Source organism: Scyliorhinus torazame, chromosome 21 (genome assembly GCF_047496885.1).
Source record: "Scyliorhinus torazame isolate Kashiwa2021f chromosome 21, sScyTor2.1, whole genome shotgun sequence".
Lineage (NCBI taxonomy): Eukaryota > Metazoa > Chordata > Chondrichthyes > Carcharhiniformes > Scyliorhinidae > Scyliorhinus > Scyliorhinus torazame.
This window is the reverse complement of record NC_092727.1, coordinates 7,560,436-7,576,015: the sequence shown is the minus strand read 5'-3', so window position 1 is coordinate 7,576,015 and position 15,580 is coordinate 7,560,436. Positions and strand designations below refer to the sequence as shown.

At 52.9% G+C, this 15,580-nt stretch overlaps 1 long non-coding RNA gene across 1 annotated transcript in view; it reads right to left on the bottom strand.

The window, feature by feature from the left end:
* LOC140398129 (uncharacterized) overlaps window positions 1-15,580 on the bottom strand; it is a 25,349-nt gene extending 9,769 nt beyond the window's left edge. Inside the window, exon 1 of the long non-coding RNA XR_011937420.1 lies at window positions 15,455-15,580. This is a non-coding gene — a long non-coding RNA (uncharacterized lncRNA). The remainder of the gene's footprint in view (window positions 1-15,454) is intronic.

Here is a 15,580-nt window from a genome sequence, read left to right as displayed (position 1 = left end):
TTATCTAAACCTGTCTTCTATTTCCCAAGGATCTACTTCCCTCTGTTCCCCGCCCGTTCATATATCTGTCTAGGTGCATCTTAAATGATGCTATCGTGCCCGCCTCTACTACCTCCGCTGGCAAAGGGTTCCAGGCACCCACCACCCTTTGTGTAAAAAACTTTCCACGCACATCTCCCTTAAACTTTCCCCCTCTCACCTTGAAATTGTGACCCCTTGTAATTGACACCCCCACACTTGGAAAAACCTTGTTGCTATCTACCCTGTCCATACCTCTCATTATTTTGTAGACCTCAATCAGGTCCCCCCTCAACTTCCGTCTTTCCAACGAAAACAATCCTAATCTACTCAACCTTTCTTCATAGCTAGCACCCTCCATACCAGGCACCATCCTGGTGAACCTCCTCTGCACCCTCTCTAAAGCATCCACATCCTTCTGGTAATGTGGCGACCAGAACTGCACGCAGTATTCCAAATGTGGCCTAACCAACGTCCTATACAACTGTAACATGACCTGCCGACTCTTATACTCAATACCCCGTCCAATGAAGGCAAGCATGCTGTATGCCTTCTTGACCACTCTATCGACCTGCATTGCCACCTTCAGGGTACAATGGACCTGAACTCCCAGATCTCTCTGTACATCAATTTTCCCCAGGACTCTTCCATTGACTGTATAGTCCGCTCTTGAATTAGATCCATGAGTATTCTAAAACTTACGGAATTGTGATCGCCATTCCCAAAGTAATCACCTACTGAAACTTTAACCACCTGGCCGGGATTATTCCCCAATACCAGGTCCAGTATGGCCCCTTCCCGAGTTGGACTATTTACATACTGCTCTAAAAAACTCTCCTGGATGCTTCTTACAAATTCTGCTCCATCTACGCCTCCAACACTACATGAGTCCCATTCAATGTTGGGAAAGTTAAAATCTCCCATCACGACCACCCTATTGCTCCTACATTTTTCTATAATCTGTCTACATATTTGTACCTCTACTTCACACTCGCTTTTGGGAGGCCTGTAGTAAAGTCCCAACAATGTTACTACACCCTTCCTATTTCTTAGCTCTACCCATTTTGCCTCAGTGCTCGAATCCTCCATCGTGCCCTCCTTAATCACAGCTGTGATATCATCTCTGACCAGTAATCCAACTCCTCCACCCCTTTTACCTCCCTCTCTATCCCTCCTGAAGCATCTATACCCTGGGATATTTAGTTGCCAGTCTTGCCCTTCCCTCAACTAAGTCTCAGTAATACCAATAACATCATATTCCCGGGTACTAATCCAAGCCCTAAGTTCATCTGCCTTACCTGCTACACTTCTCGCATTGAAACAAATGCGCCTCAGACCACCTGTCCCATTGCGTTCATCATCTCTTCCCTGTCTACTCTTCCCCTTAGTCACATTGAGTTTATTATCTAGTACCTTACTGGCTTTAGTTGCTGCCTCTTTACTGACCTCTAACTTCCTAATCTGGTTCCCATCCCCCTGCCACATTAGTTTAAAACCTCCCCAACAGTGTTCGCAAAAGCACCCCCTAGGACATTGGTTCCAGTCCTGCCCAGGTGCAGACCATCCGATTTGTAATGGTCCCACCGCCCCCAGAACCGGGTCCAATGTCCCAAAAATCTGAACCCCTCCCTCCTGCACCATCTCTCAAGCCACGTATTCATTCTGACTATTCTTGAATTTCTACTCTGACTGTCTCGTGGCACTGGTAGCAATCCTGAGATTACTACCTTTGAGGTCCTACTTTTTAAACTTATCTCCTAACTCCCTAAATTCTGATTGTAGGACCTCATCCCGTTTTGTACCTATATCATTGGTGCCTATATGCACCACGACAACTGGCTGTTCACCCTCCCCCTTCAGTATGTTCTGCAGCCGATCTGAGACATCCCTGACCCTTGCACCCGGGAGGCAACATACCATTCGGAAGCCTCGTTTTCTACCACAGAAACGCCCGTCTACTCCCCTTATGATTGAATCCCCTATGACAATAGCCCTGCCAGTCTTTTTCCTGCCCTTCTGTGCAGCACAGCCAGCCAAGGTGCCATGAGCCTGGCTACTACTGCCTTCCCCTGGTGAGTCATCTCCCCCAACAAAATCCAAAACGGTGTACCTGTTTTGGAGGGAGATGACCGCAGGGGACACCTGCACTGCCTTCCTGCTCTTTCTCTGCCTTTTGGTCACACATTCCCTGTCTCTCTCACCAATCCTAATCTGCGGTGTGACCAACTCATTAAACGTGCTATCCATGACCTCCTCAGCATCGCGGATGCTCCAAAGTGAGTCCATCCGCAGCTCCAGAGCCGTCAAGCGTTCTAACAGGAGCTTTAGCTGGACACACTTCCCGCACATGAAGGAGTCAGGGGCACCGGCCGCGTCCCTGAATTCCCACTTTGAGCAAGAGGAGCATAACACGGGTCTGGGATCTCCTGCCATTTTTACACTTTACCTTAACTAATTACAAATATAATATCAAATAATGAATAAGTGAAAGGAATAAAGATTTTACTTACCACACAATACTTTCCAACACACGAACAGTTAAATTTCTCCCAGCTACTGCTAATTGGAGCACTTTCCTTACCAACCAATCAGGTCACCGCTATGCTGTAATGTCACTCTTCAAGGTCAGTTTTTAAAGTTTTTAAAGAGATAAACTTACCTTCCCGACAGACGCCTGGCCACTGCTCCCGCCGAAAATCTGAAGGCCCCTTCTCCAGCAGCTGTGTCCCCGCCGCTCTCCTTGCGCTCTTTTATCCTGTGTCCCCGCCGCTCTGCTCACGCTCTTTTATCCTGTGTCCCCGCTGCTCTCCTCGCGCTCTTTTATCCTGTGTCCCCGCTGCTCTCCTCGCGTTCTTTTATCCTGTGTCCCCGCTCCTCTCCTTGTGATCTTTCACTGTGTCCTCGCCGCTCTCCACACGCTCTTTTATCCTGTATCTCCGCCGCTCTCGTCGCGCTCTTTCACTGTGTCTCCGCCGCTCTCCTCGCGCTCTTTCACTGAGTCTCCGCCGCTCTCCTCGCGCTCTTTCATCCTGTATCTCCGTCGCTCTCCTCGCGCTCTTTCACTGTGTCCCCACCGCTCTCCTCGCGCTCCTTTATCCTGTGACCCCGCCGCTCTCCTCGCGCTCCTTTATCCTGTGTCTCTGCCGCTCTCCTCGCGCTCTTTTATCCTGTGTCTCTGCCGCTCTCCTCGCGCTCTTTTATCCTGTGTCTCCGCCGCTCTCCTCACGCTCTTTCACTGTGTCCCCACCGCTCTCCACGCGCTCTTTCACTGTGTCTCCGCCGCTCTCCTCGCGCTCTTTCACTGTGTCCCCACCGCTCTCCACGCGCTCTTTCACTGTGTCCCCACCGCTCTCCTCGCGCTCTTTCACTGTGTCCCCGCCGCTCTCCTCGCGCTCTTTTATCCTGTCTCTCCGCCGCTCTCCTCGCGCTCTTTCACTGTGTCCCCACTGCTCTCCTCGCGCTCTTTCACTGTGTCCCCGCCGCTCTCCTCGCGCTCTTTCACTGTGTCCCCGCCGCTCTCCTCGCGCTCTTTCACTGTGTCCCCGCCGCTCTCCTCGCGCTCTTTCACTGTGTCCCCGCCGCTCTCCTCGCGCTCTTTCACTGTGTCCCCGCCGCTCTCCTCGCGCTCTTTTATCCTGTCTCTCCGCCGCTCTCCTCGCGCTCTTTCACTGTGTCCCCACTGCTCTCCTCGCGCTCTTTCACTGTGTCCCCACCGCTCTCCTCGTGCTCTTTCACTGTGTCCCCGCCGCTCTCCTCGCGCTCTTTCACTGTGCCCCCGCCGCTCTCCTCGCGCTCTTTTATCCTGTCTCTCCGCCGCTCTCCTCGCGCTCTTTCACTGTGTCCCCGCCGCTCTCATAGCACGCTTTCACTGTGTCACCGCCGCTCTTCTCGCACTCTTTCACTGTGTCCCCACCGCTCTCCTCGCGCTCCTTTATCCTGTGACCCCTCCGCTCTTCTCGCGCTCCTTTATCCTGTGTCTCCGCCGCTCTCCTCGCGCTCTTTCACTGTCTCTCCGCCGCTCTCCTCGCGCTCTTTCACTGTGTCCCCAGCGCTCTCCTCGCGCTCTTTCACTGTGTCCCCACCGCTCTCCTCGCACTCTTTTATCCTGTGTCTCTGTCGCTCTCCTCACGTTCTTTCACTGTGTCCCCGCCGCTCTCCTCGCGCTCTTTCACTGTGTCATCGCCGCTCTCCTCGCGCTCTTTCACTGTGTCTCCGCCGCTCTCCTCGCGCTCTTTCACCGTGTCCCCGCCACTCACCTCGCGCTCTTTTATCCTGTGTCTCCACCGCTCTCCTCGCGCTCTTTCACTGTGTCCCCGCCACTCTCCTCGCGCTCTTTCACTGTGACCCCGCCGCTCTCCTCGCACTTTTTCACTGTGTCTCCACCGCTCTCCTCGCACTCTTTCACTGTGTCCCCACCGCTCTCCTCGCGCTCTTTCACTTTGTCCCCGCCGCTCTCCTCGCGCTCTTTTAATCTGTATCTCTGCCGCTCTCCTCACGCTCTTTCACTGTGTCCCCGCCGCTCTCCTCGCGCTCTTTCACTGTGTCCCCACCGCTCTCCTCGCGCTCTTTCACTGTGTCCCTGCTGCTCTCCTCACACTCTTTCACTGTGTCTCCGCCACTCTCCTCGCGCTCTTTCACTGTGTCCCCGCCGCTCTCGTCATGCTCTTTCACTGTGTCCCCGCCGCTCTCCTCGCGCCCTTTTTCTTGTGTCCCCACCGCTCTCCTCGCGCTCTTTCACTGTGTCCCCACCGCTCTCCTCGTGCTCTTTCACTGTGTCCCCGCCGCTCTCCTCGCGTTTCTCTGTGTCCCCGCCGCTGTCCTCACACTCTTTCACTTTGTCTCTCCGCTCTCCTGGTGCTCTTTTATCCTGTATCTCCGCCGCTCTCCTCGCGCTCTTTCACTGAGTCTCCGCCGCTCTCCTCGCGCTCTTTTATCCTGTGTCTCCGCCGCTCTCCTCGCACTCTTTCACTGTGTCCCCACCGCTCTCCTCGCGCTCTTTTATCCTGTATCTCCGCCGCTCTCCTCGTGCTCTTTTATCCTGTGTCTCCGCCACTCTTCTCGCGCTCTTTCACTGTGTCCCCGCCGCTCTCCTCGCGCTCTTTTATCCTGTCTCTCCGCCGCTCTCCTCGCGCTCTTTCACTGTGTCCCCACTGCTCTCCTCGCGCTCTTTCACTGTGTCCCCGCCGCTCTCCTCGCGCTCTTTCACTGTGTCCCCGCCGCTCTCCTCGCGCTCTTTCACTGTGTCCCCGCCGCTCTCCTCGCGCTCTTTCACTGTGTCCCCGCCGCTCTCCTCGCGCTCTTTCACTGTGTCCCCGCCGCTCTCCTCGCGCTCTTTTATCCTGTCTCTCCGCCGCTCTCCTCGCGCTCTTTCACTGTGTCCCCACTGCTCTCCTCGCGCTCTTTCACTGTGTCCCCACCGCTCTCCTCGTGCTCTTTCACTGTGTCCCCGCCGCTCTCCTCGCGCTCTTTCACTGTGCCCCCGCCGCTCTCCTCGCGCTCTTTTATCCTGTCTCTCCGCCGCTCTCCTCGCGCTCTTTCACTGTGTCCCCGCCGCTCTCATAGCACGCTTTCACTGTGTCACCGCCGCTCTTCTCGCACTCTTTCACTGTGTCCCCACCGCTCTCCTCGCGCTCCTTTATCCTGTGACCCCTCCGCTCTTCTCGCGCTCCTTTATCCTGTGTCTCCGCCGCTCTCCTCGCGCTCTTTCACTGTCTCTCCGCCGCTCTCCTCGCGCTCTTTCACTGTGTCCCCAGCGCTCTCCTCGCGCTCTTTCACTGTGTCCCCACCGCTCTCCTCGCACTCTTTTATCCTGTGTCTCTGTCGCTCTCCTCACGTTCTTTCACTGTGTCCCCGCCGCTCTCCTCGCGCTCTTTCACTGTGTCATCGCCGCTCTCCTCGCGCTCTTTCACTGTGTCTCCGCCGCTCTCCTCGCGCTCTTTCACCGTGTCCCCGCCACTCACCTCGCGCTCTTTTATCCTGTGTCTCCACCGCTCTCCTCGCGCTCTTTCACTGTGTCCCCGCCACTCTCCTCGCGCTCTTTCACTGTGACCCCGCCGCTCTCCTCGCACTTTTTCACTGTGTCTCCACCGCTCTCCTCGCACTCTTTCACTGTGTCCCCACCGCTCTCCTCGCGCTCTTTCACTTTGTCCCCGCCGCTCTCCTCGCGCTCTTTTAATCTGTATCTCTGCCGCTCTCCTCACGCTCTTTCACTGTGTCCCCGCCGCTCTCCTCGCGCTCTTTCACTGTGTCCCCACCGCTCTCCTCGCGCTCTTTCACTGTGTCCCTGCTGCTCTCCTCACACTCTTTCACTGTGTCTCCGCCACTCTCCTCGCGCTCTTTCACTGTGTCCCCGCCGCTCTCGTCATGCTCTTTCACTGTGTCCCCGCCGCTCTCCTCGCGCCCTTTTTCTTGTGTCCCCACCGCTCTCCTCGCGCTCTTTCACTGTGTCCCCACCGCTCTCCTCGTGCTCTTTCACTGTGTCCCCGCCGCTCTCCTCGCGTTTCTCTGTGTCCCCGCCGCTGTCCTCACACTCTTTCACTTTGTCTCTGCCGCTCTCCTGGTGCTCTTTTATCCTGTATCTCCGCCGCTCTCCTCGCGCTCTTTCACTGAGTCTCCGCCGCTCTCCTCGCGCTCTTTTATCCTGTGTCCCCGCTGCTCTCCTCGCACTCTTTCACTGTGTCCCCACCGCTCTCCTCGCGCTCTTTTATCCTGTATCTCCGCCGCTCTCCTCGCGCTCTTTTATCCTGTGTCTCCGCCACTCTTCTCGCTCTCTTTCACTGTGTCCCCGCCGCTCTCCTCGCGCTCTTTTATCCTGCGTCTCCGCCGCTCTCCTCGCGCTCTTTCACTGTCTTTATCACTTTTGAATCGCTGGCTTTGAAAGCAGACCAAGGCAGGCCTGCCGCACGGTTCAATTCACGTACCAGCCTCCCCGAACAGGCGCCGGAATGTGGTGACTAGGGGCTTTTCACAGTAACTTCATTTGAAGCCTACTTGTGACAATAAGCGATTTTCATTTTCATTTCATTTTCATATGTTGGATTCAGTTACTGTGTAGGTCACTGCTGCTATTGCCTGCACTAATGCATTGAGGTTGGGATATTTCCCACTGAATTGGGGTACGAGGCAGGAATATCCATTAGAACATTACAGCGCAGTACAGGCCCTTCGGCCCTCGATGTTGCGCCGACCTGTGAAACCATCCTAAAGCCCATCTACACTATTCCCTTATCGTCCAAATGTCTATCCAATGACCATTTGAATGCCCTTAGTGTTGGCGAGTCCACTACTGTTGCAGGCAGGGCATTCCACGCCCTTATGGTGAGTAAAGAACCTACCTCTGACATCTGTCCTATATCTATCTCCCCTCAATTTAAAGCTATGTCCCCTCATGCTAGACATCACCATCCGAGGAAAAAGGCTCTCACTGTCCACCCTACCCAATCCTCTGATCATCTTGTATGCCTCAATTAAGTCACCTCTTAACCTTCTTCTCTCTAATGAAAACAGCCTCAAGTCCCTCAGCCTTTCCTCATAAGATCTTCCCTCCATACCAGGCAACATTCTGGTAAATCTCCTCTGCACCCTTTCCAATGCTTCCACATCCTTCCTATAATGCGGCGACCAGAATTGCACGCAATACTCCAAATGCGGCCGCACCAGAGTTTTGTACAGCTGCAACATGACCTCATGGCTCCGAAACTCAGTCCCTCTACCAATAAAAGCTGACACACCGTACGCCTTCTTAACAGCCCTCTCAACCTGGGTGGCAACTTTCAGGGATCTATGTACATGGACACCGAGATCTCTCTGCTCATCCACACTGCCAAGAATCTTACCATTAGCCCAGTACTCTGTCTTCCTGTTATTCCTTCCAAAATGAATCACCTCACACTTTTCTGCATAAAACTCCATTTGCCACCTCTCAGCCCAGCGCTGCAGCTTATCTATGTCCCTCTGTAACTTGTAACATCCTTCCGCACTGTCCACAACTCCACCGACTTTAGTGTCATCTGCAAATTTACTCACCCATCCTTCTACGCCCTCCTCCAGGTCATTTATAAAAATGACAAACAGCAGTGGCCCCAAAACAGATCCTTGTGGTACACCACCAGTAACTGGACTTCAGTCTGAACATTTCCCATCAACCACCACCCTTTGTCTTCTTCCAGCTAGCCAATTTCTGATCCAAACAGCTAAATCACCCTGAATCCCATGCCTCTGTATTTTCCGCAGTAGCCTACCGTGGGGAACCTTATCAAATGCTTTACTGAAATCCATATACACCACATCAACTGCTTTACCCTCATCCACCTGTTTGGTCACCTTCTCAAAGAACTCAATAAGGTTTGTGAGGCACGACCTACCCTTCACAAAACCGTGTTGACTATCTCTAATCAAATTATTCCTTTCCAGATGATTATACATCCTATCTCTTATAAACCTTTCCAAGATTTTGCCCACAACAGAAGTAAGGCTCACTGGTCTACAGTTACCAGGGTTGTCTCTACTCTCCTTCATGAACAAGGGGACAACATTTGCTATCCTCCAGTCTTCTGGCACTATTCCTGTAGGCAAAGATGACTTAAAGATCAAAGCCAAAGGCTCAGCAATCTCCTCCCTAGCTTACCAGAGAATCCTAGGATAAATCCCATCCGGCCCAGGGGACTTATCTATTTTCACCCTTTCCAGAATTGTTAACACCCCCTCCTTATGAACCTCAAGCCCTTCTAGTCTAGTAACCTGTATCTCAGTGTTCTCCTCGACAATATTGTCTTTTTCCTGTGTGAATACTGACAAAAAATATTCATTTAGCACCTCTCCTATCTCCTCGGACTCCACGCACAACTTCCCACTACTGTCCTTGACTGGCCCCACTTCTATTTGCTTTAGCAATTGAAGCACTAGCCATAGCGTTCAGATCCTCCAGTAAGTGGAAGGGGATAATCTGTGTGCATTCCTTCTTCCAGAGGAATAGACAGTCAGCTGGTTTAACTTTACCCAATTTGTTATTTTATTCTTGGGCAGCCAATATTGAGAAAGTGCTGGGGTGGCTGAGTGACCCCAGGTCCATTTGGGGACAAACGGAGACGAGTTCTTGTCGGGGCTCTAGTTTGGGCGCTTTAGTATCTGCCTCGCCTCCGTTCTCTCCTCCGAGAGTTTCTCCGAATCCGGTGGCGGTGTCCACCCTGAGAATCAGGAAGTGTTCAGGCAACATTTTAAATGTAGCTCCATGTCGATGTTGTCCCCGATCTGCAGTAATCATCTCTTTGTGCCGGTGACCTTGGACTTGACGTTTAAGACATGGGAGGGGAAGGCTCTGGAAAGATTTGGCGGCTTGTTGGTGAAGGGAAGGTTGAGCAGTTTTGAGGAGCTGTTGGAAAAATGTCTTCTCCCTGCGACCAATTTGTTCAGATTCTTCCAGATCCGTGATTTTTTAATGTAAGACTATTTCCTCTTTTCTCCTGGCACCGCCGTCCTCCCTGTTGAAGATGATTTTATCTTTGGCCGGGTCTGGTGGGGGGAGTATTTTGAGGTTTCTGGTCAGATCGTAACAGCGGAGTCGGCTCCATTGGATGAGGTGAAGATAAAGTGGGAGGGTGAACTGGGTCCTATTCTGGGTGAGGAGGTGTGGAGCGAGGCTCTTCATAGGGTCAACTCCACATCCTCCTGTGTTCGACGTAGTTTGATCCACGTCAAGGTGGTGCACAGGGCTCACCTGACCAAGGAAAGGATGAGTGTTTCTTTTCCGGGGGGTGGACAACAGGTGCGAGCGGTGTTCTCGTGGGCCAGCTAATCATACTCACATGTTCAGGTCGGCGCAACATCGAGGGCCGAAGGGCCTGTACTGTGCTGTAATGCTCTATGTTCTATGTCCCAAGTTGTTCAGCTTTTGGGTCTCTTTCTTTAACACCATGTCAGAGATTCTTTATGTCGAGCTGGAGCCTTGTCCGCCGATGGCCATTTTGGGGGTCTCGGACTCACTGGTGCTACAGACGGGGGTGAAGGCGATGTCCTCACCTTTGCCTCGTTAAAAGCCTGGAGGCGAGTTCTGTTTGGGTGGAGATCTCCTACTCCGCGGTCAAGTACACCGTTAGGGGGTCAGTAGAAGGCAGCCATTCAGTTCTGTTTGTCAGGAGTTAGTCACCATCAGTTGTTCAGGGTTTTTTTTTTTAGTTTAAAGTGGGGGAGGGGTAGGTTTGGATATGTTCTTGATTGTTGATTGTGTTAATTTTACATTGTAACTTGAAGCACCTGTTTTGTATTATATTGTTGTCCTATTTTGTTCAAATGAAAACGTTTTCAATAAAAATATTTCTAAAAAAAGATGGGCGATACATCCTGTTATAACCTGCCTACTTACCATTGGCTGGGGACTAATGACTATCCCACAATCCTGTGGGAGTATGAGCTTCCCCAATGAGGGGGGCGGAGAAACCACTAGTAAACTCCTAGTATAAATAAGCTGGCCAGTTCAGGAACCAGGAGGAAGGAGTATGTAGCAAGGGAAGTTACTGCTACTGTTATGTATATATGTTATAGTAAATAAATGTTATTACTTTGTATCCTTAAAACTCGTGCTGGATTCTTCGTGGCCCTTACAAAACTGGCGACGAAGGTTAAAGTGAATAGCCGTCTACACTGCTGAAGCCACCTCCCTGGATTTTTGTTGGATACAGGTTGGAAGTTGTTTTCTATTATACCATGCCTCTGTACGGACGTTTGGATGTTTTTGATGCTGTGCTGGAAAGCTGGAACCAGTACACACAACGGATGCGTTCCTATTTCCGGGCAAACAATATCACTGAAAACGAGCGCCAGGTGGTCATATTGCTCACCGCCTGCGGCCCGCATACGTTTGGGGTGATTAGGAGCCTTACGTACCCAGCTGCGCCGGACACCAAAACGTTTGATGAACTTGTGAATATAGTGGGGCAACATTTTAACCCAACCCCGTCCACGATAGTCCAACGTTACCGGTTTAATACCGCTGAGAGGACCCCAGGAGAATCCCTTGCCGATTTTCTATCCAGGCTACGCAGGATTGTGGAGTACTGTGACTATGGTGAGACCTTGTCAGAAATGTTACGCGACCGTTTGGTTTGCGGTATTAACAATGCGGCCACCCAGAGAAAGTTGTTAGCGGAGCCAACATTGACTTTTCAACAGGCCATTCAAATAGTATTGTCCCGAGAGAGCGCAGAGCAAGGAGTACAGGAGCTACAGGGAATGGAAGTGCATGCCTTGGGGCGCAACCCCTTCCGTCCGAAAACGTCCCCCCGCACTCCTGCGGTACCTTGGGCGAGGCAACGTCCGAACCGACGCCAGTGGCCATCGGACATTCCTCCCTGAAGGGAGCCTTCTCCAGAGCCAATGGATGAGGAGCCATGTCCGTGTCAGACTTGTAGGCGCCGACCTCGTCGCGGACGGCGGTCCTGGGGGCGCAGAGGTGCCGACGTTCCGACCGAAACTGGGACCAGCCCAGGGGCCATAACTGGGACCAGCCCAGAGGCTGTACCTTCCATGTGGATGAACCTGCGGCGACTGCTCCTGAGGACGTGGAGACGGAGGACGACTGCCTGCAGCTGCATTGTGTGGCAGCTCCCCGTGTGGCCCCCATTAAGGTGACAGTACGGGTCAATGGCCACCCGCTTGAGATGGAGTTGGACACTGGCGCAGCGGTCTCCGTGATCGCCCAGAGGACATTCGACCGCATCAAGCAGGGTATACAGACCCTTACATTAACCGAGTCACAGGCCAGGTTGGCCACCTACACGGGGGAACCACTGGTCATTGCAGGAACTACAATGACCCCTGTTGTCTATGGACGCCAGGAGGGGCGTTTCCCACTTATCGTGGTGCGCGGCCTTGGGCCCAGCCTGTTGGGTCGGGACTGGTTGCGCCATTTGCGGTTGCAATGGCAGCACATCCTCCAAACAGTTTCTGAAGGGTTGACTGAGGTGCTAGGACGATACCCAGATGTATTCCAGCCTGGTTTGGGGAAAATAAAAGGGGCCGTAGCCCGTATCCAAGTTGAACCAGGAGCCACGCCGCGCTATTTCCGGGCGAGCCCAGTGCCTTACGCCTTGCTCGAGAAGGTAGAAGGGGAGCTCACTCGTTTGGAGACTTTGGGTATTATCAGGCCCGTCCGTTTTGCTGACTGGGCAGCACAAATTGTACCTGTAATGAAGCCAGATGCCACAGTTCGCTTGTGTGGCGACTATAAACTTACAGTGAATACGGTTTCCCGACTCGACCGATATCCAATGCCTCGCATAGAGGATCTCTACGCGAAACTTGCAGGTGGACTCTCGTTCACAAAATTAGATATGAGTCACGCCTACCTGCAGTTGGAGCTGAACCCTGCCTCCCGACCATATGTAACGATTAATACACACCGGGGCCTGTATGAATATACACAGTATCCTCTGCCTGCGCAATTTTTCAACGTGTTATGGAGGGCATTTGGAGAGGTTTACCACGTGTGGCTGTCTACCTAGATGACGTTTTGATTACAGGGACGTCGGAGCAGGAACATTTGGAAAATCTGGAGGCTGTCCTTAGACGCCTTTCGGAGGCTGGAGTCCGTTTATGTCGCACAACGTGCGTATTTCAGGCAAAGGAAGTAGTCTACCTAAGTTATCGGGTGGACCGCGAGGGTCTGCACCCCGTCGCAGAGAAGGTGCGTGCAATTCAACATGCCCCCGCCCCAACTGACACTTCGCATCTTCGTTCTTTTCTCGGTCTCGTAAACTATTACGGGAAGTTCCTCCCCAATCTGGCAACTACGCTGGCCCCGTTGCACCTGCTGCTAAAGAAAAATCACACCTGGGTTTGGGGTCAGCCGCAAGAAACCGCTTTCCGGCGGGTAAAGCAACAATTGTCGTCGTCTGGGTTACTAACCCACTATGATCCTGAAAAGCCTTTGCTCGTCACATGTGATGCATCCCCGTATGGTATTGGGGCCGTCCTGTCCCACAAGATGGAGAACGGGACCGAGCGACCGATAGCTTTCGCCTCCCGCACATTGACTGCAGCGGAGAAAAAGTACGAGCAGCTCGAGAAGGAGGGCCTGGCAGTGGTTTTTGCGGTGAAACGTTTCCACCAGTACGTGTATGGCCGCCATTTCACTATCGTGACTGATCATAAGCCCCTGCTGGGACTTTTCAGAGAGGATAAGCCAATACCGCCCATTGCTTCTGCACGGATCCAGCGCTGGGCTTTGTTGCTTGCTGCATACGAGTATTCTCTGGAGCACAAACCAGGTACGCAGATAGCAAATGCCAACGCACTGAGCCGATTGCCTTTATCGACCGGCCCCATGTCGACCCCCACGACCGGTGAGGCGGTTGCAACCCTAAATTTTATGGACACCTTGCCTGTCACGGCATCACAGATCCGTGAGTGGACCCAGACGGAGCCAGTCCTGTCAAAGGTTCGGCACATAGTCCTGTATGGTGGGCAGCATAGACAGTTCCCAGGCGAGTTGCGGGCATTTTCCTCCAAGCTGTCAGAATTCAGCGTGGAAGACGGCATCCTCTTGTGGGGGACACGTGTGATTGTCCCGGAAAAAGGCCAGGAGCTGATACTATCAGACTTGCACAATGGGCATCCAGGCGTGACCAAAATGAAAATGTTGGCCCGGAGTTATGTCTGGTGGCCAGGCCTCGACACCGACATTGAGAAGGTGGCCCAAAACTGCTCCATTTGCCAGGAGCATCAGAAGCTTCCGCCGGCCGCGCCCCTACATCACTGGGAATGGCCAGGGCGGCCTTGGGCACGCTTGCATGCAGATTTCGCAGGCCCTTTTCAAGGATCCATGTTCCTTCTACTAATTGACGCCCAGTCCAAATGGCTATAGGTGCATAAGATGCAGGGGACAACGTCCTGCGCAACAATTGAAAAGATGCGTTTATCGTTTAGTACGCATGGCCTCCCCGAGGTGCTGGTCATGGATAATGGCACTCCATTCACGAGTGAGGAGTTTGCTAGGTTCACAAAGATGAACGGCATCCGCCATATCCGCACTGCCCCTTACCACCCGGCTTCAAATGGGTTGGCAGAGCGCGCAGTGCAGACATTCAAAAGAGGCCTAAAGAAGCAGTCTTCCGGATCAATGGACACGAGACTGGCTCGCTTTTTGTTTACGTACAGGACCACCCCCCATGCAGTGACTGGGATAGCTCCCGCAGAACTCCTAATGGGCCGGAGACTTCGCACCCGCCTTAGTATGGTTTTCCCGGACATTGGCGCAAAAGTACGCCGCACACAAGAACGGCAGGGACAGGGATTTTCTCGGCATCGTCCGATTCGGCAGTTTGCGCCCGGTGACCCAGTATTCGTTCGGAATTTTGCTGGTGGCGCCCAATGGGTTCCTGGTGTAATCTTTCACCAAACGGGCCCTATATCTTACCAAGTGCAAGCCCAGGGTCGTCTCCAGTGAAAACATGTAGACCACGTTCGATCCAGAAGATCATCCCCTCAAAAGATTCCCCGCCCCCGGAGCTCATTTCTCCAGCCGCAGAGACCAGAGACAAGGGAAGGTAGTCCTCACAATCTTCCACTGGTGCCTCACTCGAAGCCTGCACAGGTCGTTACGGGACCGAATGGAGATAGAGACGCTGACATGACGGAGGCAGCAGACTCTGACTCCGAGATGGAGACACAGGATGCATCAGAGGGGGAATCCTCGGGTCCACAGGCCGTGGATGTACAACCGCACCGTTCATCACGGAAGCGCCGGTCTCCATCTCGTTGCACGCCGCCTGATCCAGCGCCGCGTGCAAATGGCGTCCGGCCTGCGGCCAAACGAGTCCGACGCCCTCCTTCGCCAGGGTCTTCGGTGGATTCCTTGGACTTTGGGGGGGGAGGGATGTTATAACCTGCCTACTTACCATTGGCTGGGGACTAATGACTATCCCACAATCCTGTGGGAGTATGAGCTTCCCCAATGAGGGGGGCGGAGAAACCACTAGTAAACTCCTAGTATAAATAAGCTGGCCAGCTCAGGAACCAGGAGGAAGGAGTATGTAGCAAGGGAAGTTACTGCTACTGTTATGTATATATGTTATAGTAAATAAATGTTATTACTTTGTATCCTTAAAACTCGGGCTGGATTCTTCGTGGCCCTTACAATACACTCCAAATGGAATTCATAGAATTGCACATCAATGGGAGGAGCCATTAACTCATCAGGCCTCTGCCAGCCCTTTAGAAAGAGGCTAACCATCTCAGTACAGATCTTTCCCCCATAAAACTGCAACATTTTCCCCTTCAACCTTTTATCTAATTTCCTTCTGAGAGTTGCTGTTGAATCTGCTTCCAACGCCCTTTCAGGCAGCGCCTTCCAGATCTTGCCAGCTCTCTGTGTAAACCTCCTGACTCCCAATTTAGCTCTCGGTGCACATCAGACAATCCCCCCCAAACTATAAGCACTAACCTCTCTCTGCACAGACAGATCGATAATGCTGATCTTCCACTGAACAGCTGCTGCTCGAAGCTTCTGCAGTCTCCCTCGTCGCCTTTCCCCAGGTTCCCCCCCACGCCCACACCCAGTGACGGAAAC